At 39.5% G+C, this 19,438-nt stretch overlaps 1 protein-coding gene and 1 long non-coding RNA gene across 7 annotated transcripts in view; one reads left to right on the top strand and one right to left on the bottom strand.

The window, feature by feature from the left end:
- The window catches only part of CSMD3 (CUB and Sushi multiple domains 3), a 700,243-nt gene that overhangs the window by 190,539 nt on the left and 490,266 nt on the right, over positions 1 to 19,438 (top strand). The window lies entirely within an intron of this gene.
- Positions 10,690 to 12,881, bottom strand: LOC144588573 (uncharacterized). The gene is made up of 2 exons (XR_013544187.1): positions 12,793 to 12,881; positions 10,690 to 10,748 (listed from the first exon to the last, which is right to left on the bottom strand). It is a non-coding gene; the product is annotated as an uncharacterized LOC144588573 (long non-coding RNA).

The following is a 19,438-nucleotide window of genomic DNA, read 5'->3' as shown; positions in this document are numbered from 1 at the left end:
GTGGTTACAGCTGTGCTAGCCAACAGGTGATTCCCATACTTGTAATGATCTGAAACATGACAGTTTGTTGATCCTTCCCTTAAAAAGACAATTTCATTCATAATAACCCATTTTCATCAGCTTTAAGAAGACTTTTCCAGACTTCAGATCACTTTACTTCTTGAAGAAAGGAGGAGGAAAAATCACTTTGATCCGTTTTTGCGACTTGTAGTTCAATGATAATGCAATGTAGCTTAGTCAGCATTTGCCTGTGGAAGGGAGATATTGCTGTTCAGAAGGAGAGCAAAATAACAGCTTACAAAACACAGCGGGAACTTCTATGAGCTTTCTGCTATCTGCATAGAAGGATATTCCTTTGTTCTTAGTGAGCTGAGATTTTTTACAAAATTGTAATTAAGTAGGTAATGAGTATTGTAGAGATTTCCAGTTCATCTGTAAACTGTTCTCTGTTGTAAAAAAATGTAGAAGAAATGAGCAAAGACATAATGGTGATTTAGGTGTTTTGGAGCCAGTCCCTCAATCAAGAGGGTTTTTTTGTGTGTGTGTGTGTGTAACTGTGTTTTCAGGATCTACATTGACTAAGACCATATTGAAGGATACTGTGGTATTTCAGTGACACCATCTGTTTATTTGGTGTAATTGTTCTGCAACAGGGATGTGGAAAAACTCCCACATAGCAATTTTTACTGATCTTATCAAAACATCGCATTGTCCTTGAAGTTCCTTGGTTGCCTCACCTGTTGAGAACCAACCTAAGATCAGTCCAGAATCCCACTTGAGGTGAGATGTCAGTGAGAACTCTAAGTGGCATCAATTTGGAGGGGAACTGTATGCTAATCTAAATACATCTTCAAGTTGCAAGTCTAGATGGTTGTAAAATTCAAGGTTTGTGGAAGATAGGTCTGCTCTGAGGCAAACAAAAGACAATCCAAAAGAGAGCTGTCTGGTTACTGGACACTAGGTGCAAAGCAGGGCATCACTTGACAAGACCTTCTGCTGATCTTCTTAGCTTCTAAAAGTATTCGGCAAGTTGCAAGAAAAACACAAAAAACTGTGCTAGATATGGACCATTCATTTAGTAAGGGTGTTCTCATATAAAACATATCTGACAGTGCTTAATATAAAGAGAATGCAAGATTGGTCACGTAAGAAAAATGCTGAGAAACAACAAATTCATTTGTTATTTACAGTGATTTTTGGACATGGCAGATAAGTAGAAGTAGCATTTTTTTATTTCACTGATCTTAGAAGGCCTTGAAATGGAGCTAGTGGGATTTGTGGCTTCGTCATAGACTCTCTGAATTATAGGTCACTGGCAGTGGTTCAGAGCTGCTTATAAGGATGGAGAGAATGCACACATCATATTGACTGTTTCAAAATCAAACCATGCATGAACAAATGAGTCTCAGTAAGACTAGCAGATTTCTCAAGGGGATTTTACATCTCTCTAGTTTTAGTCATAGTTCTGCTACAACAAATATTCCAGAAGAAGGGAGGGGTAGATTTTGCATATGGAATATCTTGGACTGAACACTGGATAGATTTTGTTAAAAGACCTCAGGAAGCAAGGTAGATCTAAGCAGTGAGGATAATCAGTGCTAAGCTAAATGGTTCAGTGTTTAGACTCAGCACAATCATAACTAGGGAAGAGGGGCTACAGGTTTGATCCTTAGCCCTGAAGTTTAGGGAGTTCAGACATTTGTTGCCGGAAAGGCATGAATGTGACTGAAGGTAGTTAACCCTCCCCTCATCTTGAACATACAGTATACAGTAGTGCCCCGCATAGCGACGTTAATCTGTTCCAGGATTAACGTCGCTATCCAGATTCATCGCTATGCAGGGGGAACCCATAGGAATGCATTAAACTCCGTTTAATGCATTCCTATGGGGCGAAAACTCACCACTATGCAGGCAATCCTCCATCCGGTAAGCGAAGGCAGGGCGCAAAAACAGAGCGGGCGGCCATTTTTTCCTTCCGGTGGCCATTTTGGAACTGCCGATCAGCTGTCTGTAAAACATCGCAATACGAAGATCGGAAAGCGAAACGCTTACCAATCATCGCAATGCGATGTTTTCCCTATCTAAAACATCGCAATGTGATCGCATTAGCGATTGCAAAAAATGTGTCGCTATGCGGGTTTGTCGTTAAACAGTGCGCTCGTTAAGCGAGACACCACTGTATATCACATCAAGCCACTCCTCTCTGGGAAAAAGTCTCACTGCACATAATGGCCACCAGGGATGTAGACTCAAGTTGCAGGAATTGTTGTCAAGTCAGAATGAAGTCACAGCCATGACTCAACTTTCATTGACTTGGCTTCCACTCATGACCAGGTTCCTAGCCCCCCCTCCCCTTTTACTAGGGAAACGAGCTTGTTTTTAATATGGACTCGGACTTGAGGCTTAGGACTCGGTACCAAAGACTTGGATTCAGGATTCAAACATCAAGACTTGCCAACATCTGTGATAGTGACTGGGCACTCAGACCCACACGCTCTCCCTCATTTCTTTATTCTCTTCCTGCATGTACCGATCCCATACAGTAGGATTTGAGTTTAACAAATAGGATCATGAAGCCCCAGGTGCCAACATTGCGAGTTACAATCTCGAAGTACAATGCGGATTTCATGTGCTTTTAAAAATGGAAGACGGAGAACAAAGGCAGGGAACTGTGCAAAGAGGCATTGCAAACTTTTTTTAAAAAAATATGCCAGAAGAATTATTAGTAAAATATGATTTTCATGTAACGCCTTCAGAAGTCTGCAATGCCGTTTGTTCTGTATTCCTATCATGAAGGATCTGCTACTGATGTAATGAGTTACTGAGGCATGTAGAGAAAACATTCATATAATTAAAATGTGCCGGGGTTTGTTTCTCAGCTGCAGTTTTCATAGTTCGTGGGTTAGCAAAATATCTGGAGAAATGGAAACATTGTGCGATGTTTAGGCGGTTTGCAAAGATTCAGAATCCTAATGAAAATAGAAAAGGCAACTGTAGCTTTTTCTAAATTAATCCTTAACAATAGGGATGTGTTTGGCTGAATTTAACCTGCTATCTCTGCCAAATAAAGCCAGCCCAGACCAGATATGGTAGTTTCTGAGGTGAAATGGCCTCTCTCTAAAGCTACCAGAAGAAAACTTGATCCTAGGTGAAGCTTCGTACAGGATTTCCCATTTTCCATGTCTTTTATAGTTTTTTTTAAAATGTGAAAATACACAGTGTGGGAGAGGAGGATGAAGATGTGACGGACAAATTGGTTTCTAACCAGAAGGAGCCTCTTGATTTGGGCAAGTCATCATGACTTTAATAGAACTCATGATCTCAGCTCTCAACCTCTTTGGTAGGAATAGAGATATTGGAGGAACATGGAAATGAGCCTATTATTATTATTATTATTGTTGTTGTTGTTGTTGTTGTTGTTGTTGTTGTTGTTGTTGTTGTTGTTGTTGTTGTTGTTATATTGTTTAAATATTGCTGGAGGAATCCATGAGGCTGGTAAACTTTCCAAGAACTGCTAAGGAATTCTGTCTCTATCAGTGAATAATAATAATAATAATAATAATAATAATAATAATAATAATAATAATAATAATAATAATAATAATAATAATAATAATAATAATAATAATAATAATATTCCTTTTGTAAGACTGAGGTTGTTGTGTGAACTACAGACAGTGTATGATAGGTGAGATAACAAGTGAAGGTGAGATGGAGTGGGGTAAGAATTGAATCATGAGATTAAAGCTGCCACGTATCACAATCTCACAAACCTGAGATTTCAAGCATCATTCTTAGTTCTCCAGTGTGTGCTATTTTCCCACAGACTGATATCAAGCCCTGTGGATTAGAGAAGGGGGAAAGGCCTAAAGAAAATTAGGAGTCCTCTTCCACATAAATAAGCTTATCTATCTTAAATTTCATAGTTTCTTACTCATCATTAAGTTTTCTATTATTCTAAATGTGCACACCTGTTTGTAAACTGACAGCTGTAGCCTTCTCCTAGGAGTAAAAATTTATTTTCATGATTGAAAATGTCATCCTTTTCAGACAAAGATAAAAAAAAGCAGTTAGAGTCTTTTCTCTCCCCCCCCCCCCCCCCCCCGGATTTCCAGTAGTACAAATATAATTGTTCATTAGATTTATTCAATGAGAAGAAATCATAGTGCAATACGGAAAAATGGGAAGTGACCATAAGATTTATAATTAAAAAACAACAACAGAAGAAAGAATGAGCAACAACAATGCCATCTTTACCATAAAATTCCCTTGAAATATATTTTCTTTTCCATCTGTGCTTTACCAGCTTGTAACAGAGGAGGCCATGTAATTAAAATAATTCCACAGTGCTTCTTTGGTGGAAATAGTTACTTTACTTTGAAACATAAAGGGAATAGAGACAGTAATATAGAGGAAAACTAGATGAAAAAGGATGAACTTCAGAGAGGTAAGATAACTAATAGGGCCTGAAAGCATCAATGACAGTCTTCTGAAACAGCTGTAAGTAAAGTTTCCATTCATGGCTTCCTACCTGACTGGCATGTGATGAAGGCAATGCCATTCATCTGTAAAATTGGCATGTGGCCACACAAATCCCACATACCTCGTGTGAAATAACTGCAGCCAAAATTAATTCAGCTAAGCTTCTCATCTGAGATCCTCACTATGCACGTAATTGTTGAATTTATCTTAGTAGTACTTTTTCCCCGATGCCTTACCTCCTAGCTCCTATATTAAAGGAAGATTTACATTTGAAAAAAAAATATTTGGAAATACAAATTCTCATTTAAATTAAAAGTCAAGGACAGCAAATAAAGCAATGGTGTGGCAGAACATTTGCAATTCAGCTTTAACAGTCAGATCCTAAATGTGCTGAATAACAGAGATGTGAAAGGTCTCTGAAGACTATTTTGGGCTGGACGTTTTTCAGATTTTTCCTGAAAAGGAATCTAAAATTGGGGGAGGGGTAAACCCAGGGAATTCCAGTGTACTTTTCTGGGCTTATCAAAGGGCTTGGGAAATGTTTTTTCTCCTTACCAGATCCACCAAAGTCCTCCTTAACTAATGTTCCCACGATTTTAGTAATTTGCCTGATCTAGATACATACAGTTTCCCTCTGGTCTGCATATCCCACACTTCCTGTGTATCTAATTTGCTTTATGTCAAGGCCTTCACCCTGCAAAGTAAAATAGGTAAAAGCTAGAACAGAACGGAATCTGTTAGTAAAAATTGATGCCCAAACTTGCAGGATAGGATGAACAAAATTAAGGATAATATTATAGACATCAACCACATTAAATAGTACTCTTTCATTAACCCTTTAATGTCCAAAACCAAGCCAGAAGGACCTAGAATGGCAGCTTCTAGATAGGAGAAACCAATCAAATTTGCAACACTCACATGACTAGATGAGATTAATGCAGCAAACCAAAATATGCCCAGGAAGAATATTTCAGTACCTGTTCCAGAGGGGGAAAAAATCCATATTACCCAAAATAGCAATTTGGATTATTTGCTACAATTCAATACAATCTTCAACACTAGTCTTCCCTTTTCCCTTTCCCTTTCCTCTTTTTCTGTGTCTTGGGGCCAATGGAGATAGAGAATAGAAGCCGCAGGCTACCAATGTTTTGCAGTAGACATAAATTCTGCTTAGTCTTGGCATTGATTCATTCTTTGGTTTTGGGTCCCCCCCTTTGTTGTTGTTCTATATAAAATGGTCTTTTCTCATACTTTTCATGGTACTGCCAATTTCATTAGGACTTCCTCGAGAGAGTGAGAGAGAGACACTGAACATTAAACATAATTGTTTAGTGTCTTAAGCGCACTGTGCTTTCTGAATAATGTGTCTGAGGCAAACCCAGACTGTGTTGCTATCCCCAATGCAACGTGACTAATACTGTCATATCAAAAACATGAGGCTTTGCCGCAGAAAGAAATCTTTTCAAAGATTTCTAACATCTCTGTGCAGCTTATCTTTCATTGCAATTTGTGCCCAGTCTTCAAAATAAAAGGATAAGCCAATATTATTTGGGCAGTCACCAAGAGATAATTGTAAAAGGGATCCACAAACAGCAATGAACTGCAAGAGACCTCTTCCCAATGTGGGTATTGAGTTCTCAGCATGAGGTAACTCCTTTCCTGCCATCTCAACTCCCTGAGTCCCTCCAGTTTGAGATATGAGCCAACTCCTTGTCCACGTCTTCTTTCTGCTACCATGCTTAATGTCCTAAGCTAGTAAAATGACTAAGAGTGTCAGACTGAAACTTGTTCTATCCAGATTCTCAGCTCTCCTAAGGCAGGAATCTCACTGGGTGATGTCTAGACAGTATTTGTGATTAAGTGATCACAGGCCATTTTCTTGGCTTTTGTGTAAATACAGTGGGAAGGGTAAAGGATCATGTGTGCTGAGAGAGAAACTGTGGAGAGAAATGAAATGAATGTATATTTAAATGGTCTAAGGAATGCTTCTGTATGTCACTGATGCCAAGTTCTACAGCGGTCATTCCCAACCTTGAGTAACCCAGGCGTTTCTGGACTGCAGTTCACAGAAACCTTCACCATCACCTGTCCTGGCTGGGGTTTCTGGGAGTTGCAGTCCTAGAACACCTAGGATACCCAAGGCTGGGAATCTCTGGTATAGAGTATGACTCAGGAGAAAATGTCCTTTGTCCACCATTAATTTCTAAAGGTGCTCAACATTTCCTCTTACTTCCTGCATTGTAGCTGCTAGTTTTCTTTCCTATTCAAATGAATATAGTATTACTTTGTTTACAGCATTCTGAGGTGATGGCAGCTGCTAAACCATATAGGGTACCATTAGGAGGCAGGACATCACAGACATAAATATTTGCTTTGTTCCTTCATCCTTTTGATCATTTTCTGCAAGATTTATACTGCTACCCAACCAGCATTACACTCCCTATACTGTGTTATGCTATGCTTGGAGTTTCATCTAAAAATCAATTTTGAAGGAAATTAAGAAGTTTTGAGGTGGCCTCTGTGAACGCAAAATAATTTTGAAGTAATTTGAGATCTTTCATTTTGTCCACAATGGAAGGCTCTGAAACACACAATGGAAGAACATCATCTCTTTATTTGCATTGTTTTTCAGCTAATAGGACGCAGGTTCGGGCACCTGGCCCCACTTCTAGACCTCAGGTTTCGGGATTTATTCCCTTATACATGATTGATGATGAAATTTGTAAGCTACCTTCTCATTAGACAGAGACACTAAGATCTTATTGTGATATATTTTGTTGCCAAAAGACAAATGTTCAAATAATGTATGACCCTGAGAGGGCAAGGCCATTAGACTGAATTTTGAAGCAAATCAAAACAGCCAATTTCATGGCTTCGGGCATAATGGTCTCCCAAGCCATTAGCTTTTAAGTGACAGCATGACAGATCTGCTGCAGGATCTGTAACAGTACACAGGGAAGCAGAGGTGAGGAAAAAGGGGGGGGGGGAAATAAAATATATGTAGGATGCCAGATTTTTTTACACTCATTTTTTCTTCTGCTGAACAGAACAATTTGAACCTCCCCATATCTTATTTTGTTGGCTGCAATAGGAACCCTGAGCATATTGTCAACTTGTGCAGTAAGGAAGTAATTGTGTTGTCCTATATTTTCTTAGCAAGCAGGCATGGGTTGTGTTGTTGTTTTTGCTTGAGAAAGGGGCAGTGGTTACTGCAGCCACTTAGATATCACCAAAAATGCAAGGCAGTCCCTTTCTTCTGGCAAAGCAAAGGGTGCAGCTTATATACCTCTGCAGCTCAAAGCACTCTGGCTAGTGTACAGTTTAATTCTGCAGGCTACCCATTGCCCTCACTCCAGCAAGCTGGGTACTCATTTTACTGACCTTGGAAGGATGGGAGGCTGAGTCAACCTTAAGCTGGCCATCTGAGCCTGTCAGATTGAACTCAGGTTGTGAGCAGAGTCTTGGCTGCAGTACTGCAGTTTAACCACTGTACCACAAGGCTCTTGATTCTTGTTCTAGGTGTTCAGTAAGTCTGTGCAGCTGATCCAAGAAATATCACTGGATTCATGCCTTTTTCATCTAAGTCTGGATGGACCACTGTTTAAATTCCTGATCTGAGGGACAAGGAAAGGGGGAAAGATGCATTTTGAAATAATGTGATGATTTCTTCATGATGACACAAGGAATAAACATTACAGCTTTTTACACTGAAGTCACAATACATTTTCGTTTATCTTTATCTTCAGGCACTAACAATTTTCTTATTTCATCATTTAACACAAGGTGTATTTGGGCCATTATTATGCAGGGGCTATAGAAATACAGTGGTGCCTTGCAAGACGAGCGCTTCGTTTAACGATGAAATCGCATAACGACGAAGTTTTTGCGATCGCAAAAGCAATTGCAAAATGATGTTTCCTATGGGTTTTTTTCGCTTTGCGATGATCGGTTACCTGCTTCGCTAACCGATTATCGCAAAATGAAGATTTTCGCAGAGCTGATTGGCGGTTTCAAAATGGCCACCGGGTTAAAAAAAGTGGCCACCCGCTGTTTTCTGGGACTGATTCCTCGCTGCACGGGCAGCGAAAATGGCAACGCTATGGAGGATCTTCGCTGGATGGTGAGTTTCAAGCCCATAGGGATGCATTATTCGGGTTTTTATGCATTTCTATGGGCTTTTTAAAATAGCTTTACGATGTTTTTGTTCTACAGCGATTTCGCTGGAACGAATTAACATCGTAATGCGAGGCACCACTGTAAGTGTGTGCATACTATCTCAGGCCTACTTTCCGTACAAAAAAAGAAACTGCTCTGGTGCTGTTAGGTCTAGGTCTTTGTCGGAGGTATAGTCGTGCTGCCCAATAAGCTCTATAGAGGGCATCCTCAAAGAACTGCATCTCCCATAATATCCTAAGACAATGACTCTGAACTAGTTTGACTGGGCCTCCTTGTCCGTTTTCTCTTACAACAGAATTGTCTTGATTTTGGATTATTAACAGACTTTGGTTTTGGCTCTCTCTCACCCGGTTCATCTGACTAGCTAGTAGGAGTTTCTTTGTTTGATCCGTGTTTTGCCTTTTGCCTTGCTTCTGGGGTTCCCCCATCTGCCTATTTGCTATACCTATTCTGCCATGAGACTCAAACTGCTTTGAGCAGGACATTTGGATGCAGGCTAGTGATATAGTTGTAAATCTAATACGGCTAATATTGTAGCACCTTAGGAGAGACAGAAAAAAAAAGTTGCTAAGTGAGGTATTGCTTCTCCTGAAGATGGCATGGTGAAGAGCAGAATTGTTATGATGGTGCCTGTATAGCTTCTTAAAACGGAGGTACTGATTTACATAATGCCAGGAATGATATAAATTAAATTTCATGCCTGAATTTAAGATCTGCGCTGCAACAAATGAAGACATAATTTATTGTTTTATTTTCCAAGTCAGAGTCAGACTTAAATGCTATCTCCTGGGCATGCCTCCGTTAAACGCAACCCACATAACCAAACTCTGCTAATATAATACTGTCAAATAAAACCTACCTCCCTGTCATGAAAAAGACTATCATAAAAATGTTCTCATCGATTTTATGCCACTCTTGAGCTTAAATATATATTTAAAGATCCACATTCTAAAAGCACACACATAAACAACAAGGCAGGCAGGCCTCAACAAACCACCTTGCTTTATACCTAAGATGACAGAAGAAACATACTAAGCCATGGAATTTCTTGCTCCATCTCTCATCTTTCATCTTTAGATAAAGCTAAAAAGAAGATATAGTCCATTGTATGGCTATGTACCTGACACAGCTGAATCCTGAATTACTTAATTGCATTAGCCTGATTCAAAGCCATTTGTGTGAACTTATGGAATGATCAGATTCAGTTATGTAAATCTGTTGGTGTCCAGAGCAGAAGTCAAATTGCATGGAATATATACCACTCCAGCCTACTGGTCCATTTTTAATGTAAACTTTAAACTGCATAGTATACAAATCCCTGGAGGTAGCTGTCTCAAAATCTATCAGGTTTACTCCCTTCTTCAGGTTCAAGAATGTCTCCAGAATTTCACATATAAGTGATGTTTCTCAGTCTAACACAAGATATAAAATGAACCTATGTAATACCAGCAAGGGAAGGCTTTACAGGGTGCATATAGGGTACAAATGGTTCTGGACTGAATCGGATCTGAGGTCCACTAAGAATATCTTCTATATAACAGACCCACTGAAAGAAGCAAAGGTTTCTTTCAAGTCAGCTTTCTATTTTCTTCTTTTTCCACTGGATAGTGGGGATTAGAAGATAGCCCTTGTCATTTCTCTGAGTTCTGATGCTCAGAAGAAAGTACAGTACTGGTGTTTATCTTGGCAAAATGACACCGTTCTTTAAAAGGTAGATATTACTGGGTGAAGCAGAATTCCAGAGTTTGCAGAACTACAAAGATCTTTACAAGGAAAAAGTCTAAGGAGGTGCATTCGTATAATTTCAAGGCCAATACAAGGAAGACCTTAATCACATGGGGGTGATACAGGCTTCATATTTGGAAAGAATCTGTGCTGTCTGGATTTAATTGCCTGACAAAGTCTACATAGCTCCATTCTGACTTAGTGCAGCAAATCCAAGAATAATTTGAGAAGTTTTGTTAAAAGGTGCCTTTCCTGGAAAGATCTAAATTACATCTGATTATCTGGGTAGAGATGCTGATTGCATATTACCTGGAAATGGTACAATGCCTTGAAACTCATTCTGCACATTGACAGTAGATTCTAAGCTGTGAAAAACATTTAAGGAAAATGATGGAAGTAATTTATTTTTCTTAACCAATCCAGTCTTTTGAGAACTTCAGTATGAACTAAAGTCATTCATACATTCCAGAATAATGTGCACTTCATAGGAAATATTCAACCTGGTTGCTCGTTATTTAGTTGATTTAGTACAGCCTTCCAGTGCAACCCCAGTTCAAAAATATGTAGCTATGGGGCATTTGGAGCAATAAGAAGTCCATAAAGCACCATTGTAACTAATATTAGAGGTCAGGTGAGAGAGGAATGTGCCAGCAGAACAGCTGTTCTGGCTTAGACCTGCTGGTCAGAAGATGCCAGAAAATGGGAGGGGTTGACAGAGGAAGGAGATGAATTTCGCCAGATCCAAATGTATTCCAGCCCAGAGACAAAGCCACTATGTTAGCTCATAGTGAAGGCAAGGTATCCATAGTCCAGAGTGATTTCCATCACTCCTAGATTGAGAGGAGTTGGGATTCAGCATTGCTTTAGCTTGCCCTCAATCATCTTAACTAGTTAAGGCTTCACTTTTAGTTATAGTCTGGCCTTCCCAGTCTTTGAATATGTTGATGAAAGTTCAAGAACACATCAAAGTCTTCTCTCTCTCTCTCTCTCTCTCTCTCTCTCTCTCTCTCTCTCTCTCTCTCTCTCTCTCCTGTGTGTGACTATTCTGTATTAGCTTTTTGGACCATTCAGTATTTACCAGCATCAGTGATATGGACATGTATTGATCTATCATATTTCTATTGACAAAAACATTGGGAAATGGGACTTGTGGAATAAAAAAAGCAAACTCCGTTGTGCCAAAGCAATTTAGCATGACATAATTGATAATCTTCTCTAAGATGCCTTTAAATTTAAGCCTTAAGGGCAAATAGCAGCTTGGGGGTAGTTATCATTAAAAAAGGGTTACACCTTCTCACCCAGTGTTGCAATTCCAACCTGATTCCAGTCAGCCAACCAACTTCTTAACTTTAAAAATGAGAACAGGGAGAGTCATTCACGCCATATCACATGATGAGATTCTTAAACCATATCATTAACCCCATCGTCGTCGTTGTTTAGTCATTTAGTCGTGTCCGACTCTTCGTGAACCCATGAACCAGAGCACGCTGGGCTGTATGTCAAACATATAATAGTTCTGTGTTTCTGCTACATTTTACAGTAAAAAGCATGGAATATTTCTTCAGAGCAAAAGCATGCACATATGCATATTTTGACTGATTTTTCTGGGATATTTCTCCCAAGCAGAAAAGTCTGTCATTATTTGAGGTACCACCAGGTGGCATTGCAAAATGCATATGATTTCCATTAGTTCAAGGTTGTTTCAAGATCTCCCACTCATTTCTTCTTGAAATTTGCATAATGCATTAGTCATCATTTTGATACACACTTTATGGGGTTATTTTGGTTTTGAATACTATAATGTTTTCACGCTTGAATGCATCTTTCCATTGATTAGCCTAGCATGGCTTATAAGGTATTTTGTACGACATGGAGATTGTCATTTTATATGGCATTGAGAATAACTACCACTAAATGTTTAGTGCCATATTACTACTAATATGTCTGAACTTTCTACTGTCCCATGGGAGCTGTACATCTTTTCTCATATCTCTGTGTCTGCTATGATAAGAAATATACTTGTGTCACATTTCAAAACAAATAAAGGAATGGCTGGATTACTCCTTGCGTCACACCCTGAAATGTAGCATCTGGAAGTTGTAAAAGTTTAGCAAGTTTGGAAGTGATTTTAGAAATTAAACAACAACACAGGAAGAAAAAGGAGCACCCCAGCCTTTTGTTGGTGTGGGGTAAATTGAAGAGTGGAAGGGAAAACGGTCACACTAGACTCTTGACATCTCACTTCACTCATCACTATGGGAACTTTTGTGTGGGTGTATTTGGAAATCAGTGGCATGACAATATGGAGACACTTCAATGTTGTGAGGAAATGGTTGAACCTCATGACTCAAGCTGCATTAGTTTCCTGGTACATGTTTTGAGGAATATTCTCAATATTTATCTCCTCACCTCCATTTCTCCATCTTCGTCATCTCTCCACTGTTCTTTATCCACTGATATCCGATGTTCTTCCTTATCTCTTTCCTCTTTTCTCTGTACTCCTTCTCAAACACTTGTTTTCTCTTGCTCTTCCCACCCTGTTCTTCTCATTGTCTTTCTACCCCCTTTTTTCCTCATCTTTCTTGATTTCCCATAATGTAGCCCTGCTTTTCCTTGCTCTTTTTCTTTGTGTCAGAACCTCTCTCCCTTATCTCCATTCTCTTATCTCTCCTTGCACCTCTTTCTCTTTTTCTGTTAAATGTCTTGGATTCTTCCCTTTGTTTTCTTTCTGTTGCTCACCTTATTCATTCATTCATTCCCTGCATTTCTCCTAAAACAGGACCCAAGGTGGCAGACATATTTAAAAAAAAACAAAATTTTAAAAGTTAAAAACAGTTAATTTTACAAATATTAAAGGAGCATTAATAACATTATATTAACATTTTAGGTAAGGGGGAAAAAACAGATATGGAAACAAATCTGGAGCCTTCCTGCCGCAGATGGCCACACATTCAAAAGGAAAAAAATGCAGTAGTAATGGGAGATTTCAACTATCCCGATATATGTTGGCAGTTAAATTCTGCCAAGAACACAAGGTACAACAAATTCTTTACTGGCCTTGCAGACAATTTCATGGTTGAAAAGGTGGAAGAGGCAACAAGAGGAACAGCTATTTTAGATCTAATCTTAACCAACAGGGAAGACCTTGTTAATGAGGTTGAAGTGGTGGGAGCCTTAGGTGGGAGTGACCACGCTCTCGTGGAATTTTTTATACAGTGGGAAGGGGAAGGCAAGTGTAATCACACATCCATTCTAGACTTCAAGAAAGTCAATTTTTGTAAATTTAGGGAATTATTGGCTGGAATTCCGTGGACAGAGGGACTAAAGGACAGGGGAGTTCAGGATGGATGGGATTTTTTTAGAACTGAGATACTAAAGGCACAATCTGAGACTGTTCCAACAAGAAGAAAAAATGAGAGATGTCTAAAGAAACTGGAATGGTTGGCTAAAGAAGTTTCAACTGAGCTAAGTGTAAAAAAAAAATGTACAAGAAATGGAAAAACGGGGAAAGCACCAAAGATGAATACAAACAAATAGCCAGTACATGTAGGGGGATGGTAAGAAAAGCTAAAGCACAGCACAAACTTAGGCTTGCTAGACAGATTAAAGATAATAAAAAGGGAGTTTTTAGTTACGTCAGCAGTAAAAGGGGGGGAAAAGGAAACAATACGGTCTCTACGTGGAGATGATGGCCAATTACTAACAGGGGACAGGGAAAAGGCAGAACTACTCAACACCTTCTTTGCCTCATTTTTTTTTCCAAAAAGGAAAATAGTGCTCAACCTGAGGGGCAAAGAGCAGGTGATGTAGTGGGGGAAATGCAGCACAGAATAGGCAGAGAAGTAGTACGGTATTACCTGGCTACCTTGGATGAATTTAAGTCTCCTGGGCCAGACAAATTGCATCCAAGGATATTAAAAGAACTGGCAGAAGTAATATCAGAACTATTGGCAATAATCTTTGAGAATTCTTGGAGAACAGGGGAAGTCCCCACAGATTGGACGAGGACAAATGTTGTCCGTATTGTCAAAGGGGGGGGGGGAAGAAGACCCGAATAATATTGCCCCTTCAGTCTGAAATCAATTCCTGGAAATATTCTAGAGAAGATAGTTAAGCAGTTTGTAATTACTTTGAAAGCAATGCTGTCATTACTAGAAGTCAAGACAGGTTTCTCAAAAACAAGTCATGCCAGATTAATTTGATCTCTTTTTTTTTTTTTTGATAGAGTTACAGGTCTGGTGGATGACGGGAACGCTGTGGATGTAGCATATCTTGATTTCAGTAAGGCCTTTGACAAGGTTCCTCATGATATTCTTGCAAAGAAGCTAATAGAATGTGGGATAGATAGTGCTACTGTTAGCTGGATTTGTAATTGGTTGACTGACTGAACCTAAAGGGTGAACACAAATGACTCCCGTTCATTCTGTAAAGAGGTGACTAGTGGGGTGCCCCAGGGTTCTGTTCTGGGTCCTGTGTTATTCAACATCTTTATCAATGACTTGGGTGAAGGAATAGAGAGTATGCTGATTAAATTTGCAGATGATACCAAATTGGGAGGGTTTGCTAATTTGCCAGAGGACAGGATTAAAATTCAAAATAACCTTGACAGATTAGAGTCCTGGGCCAAAACTAACAAAATGAATTTCAACAGGGAGAAATGTAAGGTCCTACATCTAGGCAGAAAAAAATGTATTGCACAGATATAGGATGGAAGACACCTGGCTAGACAACAGTACCTGTGAAAGGGATCTAGGAGTCTTGGTAGACCACAAACTTAATATGAGTCAGCAGTGTGATGCGCTGCCAAGAAAGCCAATGCAATTCTTGGTCGCATCAATACGAGTATAGTGTCTAGATCAAGGGAAGTGATAGTACCACTCTATTCTGCTTTGGTCAGACCTCGCCTGGAGTATTGTGTCCAGTTCTGGGCACCTCAGTTCAAGAAGGATGTTGACAACCTGGAACATGTCGAGAGGAGGGCGACCAAATGGTCAAAGGTCTGGAAGCCATGTCCTATGAGGAGCGGCTTAGGGAGTTGGGAATGTTTAGCCTTACAAAAAGAAAGATTGAGAGGAGGCATGATAGCCATGTTTAAATATTTGAAAGGATGTCATGTTGAAGACATGGTGTGCTTTGGTCCATGGGGTCACGAAGAGTCAGACACGACTTAACGACTAAACAACAAAATGTTGAAGAGGGGATAGGTTTGTTTTCCAGGGCTCAGAGACTAGGACATGTAGCAGTGCTTTCAAACTACAGGAAAAAAGATTCCATCTGAACATTAGAAAGAACTTCCTGACTGGCAGAGCTGTCTGGCAGTGGATTAGGCTGCCTCGAAGGGTGGTGGAGTCTCCTTCTTTGGAGGTTTTTAAGCAGAGACTGGATGGCCATCTGTTGGGAGTACTTTGATGGATGTTCCCGCATGGCGGGGGGTTGGACCTGATGGCTTCAGTGGCCTCTTCCAACTCTATAACTCTATGACTCTATAATAATAAAATACAAACCACCCCATTTATTTTGTCCTAGATGTCCAGTCAATAAAGAAAAGTCTGCCTGAAGAGAAAGATCTTCCTCTGCTTTGGAATCAGCAGTTATCTGGTTAACTCCTTTCTCCAGCTACTCAACTAATCTTGCCAGCTGAAATGTTTTTTTTAATGAAAATGTTGGTTTCACTTCAGTTGTGCTCTGTGTTGTCCTTGTTCTCTGGGAGTGGAAGGGTATTTCCCCCTCAGAGGCTCCTTCCCAGTTTGGAGAGAATGGGTTGTCTCTGGAAAGTCTGACCAATGCTTCCTGTGTCTCTAGGTTGGTGAATTGATAACTGGGGCCTTCAGTGGACGATACTGATGTCAGTGTGGAATGAATCTTAGGGGCTGAATTGAAGGCCACTCTGCCTGGAACTCAGCCTCTTGCTTATTTTGGCCAACTTTCCTTGGTATCGGTTTATGGTTGTCTGGTTGCTTAGTCAATTTTGGCTTGTTTTTGTATTTGCTGAGGACAAATATTGTGGAGGTATAATTAATGAGTGGAGGTTTTTGTTTTTACTTATTTCCTTATTCACATATAGCAAAGTTGTAGAGGAAGTCCAGTAGGGAAGGGCATACAACTGACTGCCTGGGAGTTGAGTTATACATTACAAACAACTTATCATAGAAGAAGGGATTCCTTAATGGTTGAAAATCCCTGTTGCCACAGCCAGACATACCTTGCAAATTATCTTGCTTGGTTTTTGTTGATTATCTTCTGGACATGAACATAGGTCTGTCTGCAAGTGTGATGGCTGAGTTGAAAAAAAATCAACCTGAATCACATGTCTTGGACACCATCAATTTCCATTTTCTAATGATGGGATATCTATGATGTAGTGTTTGGCTGTGAGACACCATTGTAGGTAAACAGTGATTCTCAGGCTCTGCAGCTAAAGGCCATCAGGACCTATGGTCATGATAAGGATGAGTGTTGGAATAACACTGGCTCATTCAGTCTGAGTTTTTGATCTCAAGTGCGACGACTTAGGAAGACCCCCTTGCTTACTTAAAGAGGATCAGTTTAGCAGAAGAAGTGATGTTAATTATTTTCTCCACCACAAGTTGCTGCTTGGCCAATTTATATCTATCATACTTAACCTAAGGAAGTAGCATTCCATACTGTCACTGTCCTACACAGGTCTGTCAATAAAGAAATGTGGCACTAATTCCTTTATCTTGTCACTTTATTTTTGATTTCTACCTACAATAGCCTCTCAAAGCACTGGATCAGAATTAACACCTATGTAATCACAACTAAACTGTTGCATTTCTTTAGATATGAATAATTAACCTCTTCTAAAAACTCAATAATTTCATGTAATATAATGGTATTAAAACCAATCTTCTTATCTGACAGTGATACTGTATTTAATCTTTTATTTGTATTTTAAAATGTTCTTTTGGTTTCCTTTTTCTCTTCTTAAAATGGAATCAAGTTACCACTTGTTCAGTTAATTCAATTCTTTGTATTGAGATCTGTGGTTGAGAAATAGCTAATCTTGAAAAGATGTACTACATAATCATTTTTATTTACATTGGTTCTGTAGCTATAAACAGAGCTATTGATATTTTAGAAGAATGCTTTATCTGAGCTTTTTGTTAACGCCAATGATTTTATTTCTTTGACACAATTTTATCATTTAATGACATTATTATTATGTGTATTTGGTTTATTTTTCTTGGAAGGAAATATTTGTTAGGTATTGATAGCAACTACAGTATGTTTACCCTATTAGATCATTTCTAGATTGTATCATAGTGCCAGATCACTTGTACAGAAAACAACACACATCTAAGACTTGATTTTGGATGAAAGTGCTGGGCCAGTATATACTAGAAATGGTGATGTTCATAATTGTAAACGGATATGAATATCACCTTCACAGGTGAAATTAATACAGGTCTGCCCCTCCCTGCCATATGAGGAGACTTGTCCTCCCTGCTCCCTGCCTGGAGTGGTCAGCTGAGCAGGGAGACGGTGCAGCTACTGCTGCTATTGACAGAAAGAGTGAGAGGCTGATGGTGTGGTGAAGCGTGAACAAATGGGCTGGTTCCAAGGGCTGGATCTGTATTAGGCGCACCTGGGATAGGGATATTTGTATTCATTTATGAATAGTACATCTCTAATATGTACTATAGTGATCTAGCAAAGAGAAGGGAAAAGCTTTCCCATTTTTGGTTTCAGGTTTCCCCATGGTATAGCAGTCCAGAATTGTAGGGTGGGAAGTCAGCTACAGACTGTCAAAACTCAAGCTCAGTAGGCACATGCTCCAGCCAGGATTCTACCAGTTTCAGGTACAGTATATGTTGCTATGGCTAGGCAACCAGGGCAATACTAGGATTCTCTCTCTGCCTTCCAACATTCTCCCTTCCTCAGTTACCCAGCCCTATGTCTGGTTAGATTACCTTGGTTTATTGTTGTAGGAGACTTCAGTGTTGATGCTGGCCACCCATGGGATAAGAATATCATGTCTGCCCTGACAACCATTTACCTGCCCCAATTTGTAGCTGGCATTTGTTATCCGAAGGTGAGGAGAATCATGTGCATTCGGTTGTGGTACTGCAGTTAAACTGAAGTATTGCAGGCAAAACTCTGCTCACAGTCCAGGTTCAATCTCATGTAGACTGCTTGAGGTTCACTCAACCTTCCATCCTTTTGAGGCTGGGTAAATTTAGTACTCAGTTTGCGGAAGAGCAATGTGTAGTCTGCATAATTAAATTGTAAAATGGCCAGATAATGCTTTAAGCACTATGGAGTGGTATATAAGCAGCAAATTTTGCTGCTGCTGCTTTTTTTTTTTTTTTTTTTTTTTTTTTTTTTGGGTCATGGTCAGATAATCACCTGTTTGGTTTTAGACTAGTACCTGATCTGAGTCTCTATGTTAAGTGGTGTAGCAGTGAAGATAATGCTCCTCTGGTACCTTATGGATCCAAATGTTTTCCTGAATGCACTTGGGGAGTTTCCTGTTTTGTTTGCTGATGGAAATGTCTGAGCCCTGATGCGTGGAAGAGAGAAGTAACTAGAATGACTGATATTATAATTCCTAGTGTGCCTTCCCCACATCTAGTATCAGGTTAGCCTCCTTGTTTAAGAGTGAGCTAAGGACAACGAAATTGAATAGGATATTATTGTAGAAAAACTAAGGCTGAAGCACTTAAAAGCCATCTGTAGAAATGATGTCTCTCCTCCCTCTTGTATGACATATACAATAGATAAGTAATGCTTTTCCAAACTGTACAAGGCATTTACCAGGAAATGGTGAGTTTGGCAACAGGGGCAGTTTTGCTCATTGTGAGCAGTCTGCTGTCTGTTTTGCAGACAAAATCAGTTGGATGTACACATTATACAGTACAAACAAAGTGATGATGGAGTGGCAGAGCCAGGCACTCCCCTCTAAATTTGTAGGTGAAACTGGGAATTCTAATGAATGAACTGGGGTTCTGTCTCACACTAACATCTAATACGCTATGTAAATAGTAAATATAACATACTAGGTAAATATTAAATATTATTACTATTGGTAGTAATA

This window comes from Pogona vitticeps, chromosome 4, assembly GCF_051106095.1.
Source record: "Pogona vitticeps strain Pit_001003342236 chromosome 4, PviZW2.1, whole genome shotgun sequence".
In the NCBI taxonomy this organism is placed as follows: domain Eukaryota; kingdom Metazoa; phylum Chordata; class Lepidosauria; order Squamata; family Agamidae; genus Pogona; species Pogona vitticeps.
The sequence above is the reverse complement of the archived record's forward strand: the minus strand, read 5'-3'. Positions and strand labels throughout refer to the sequence as shown.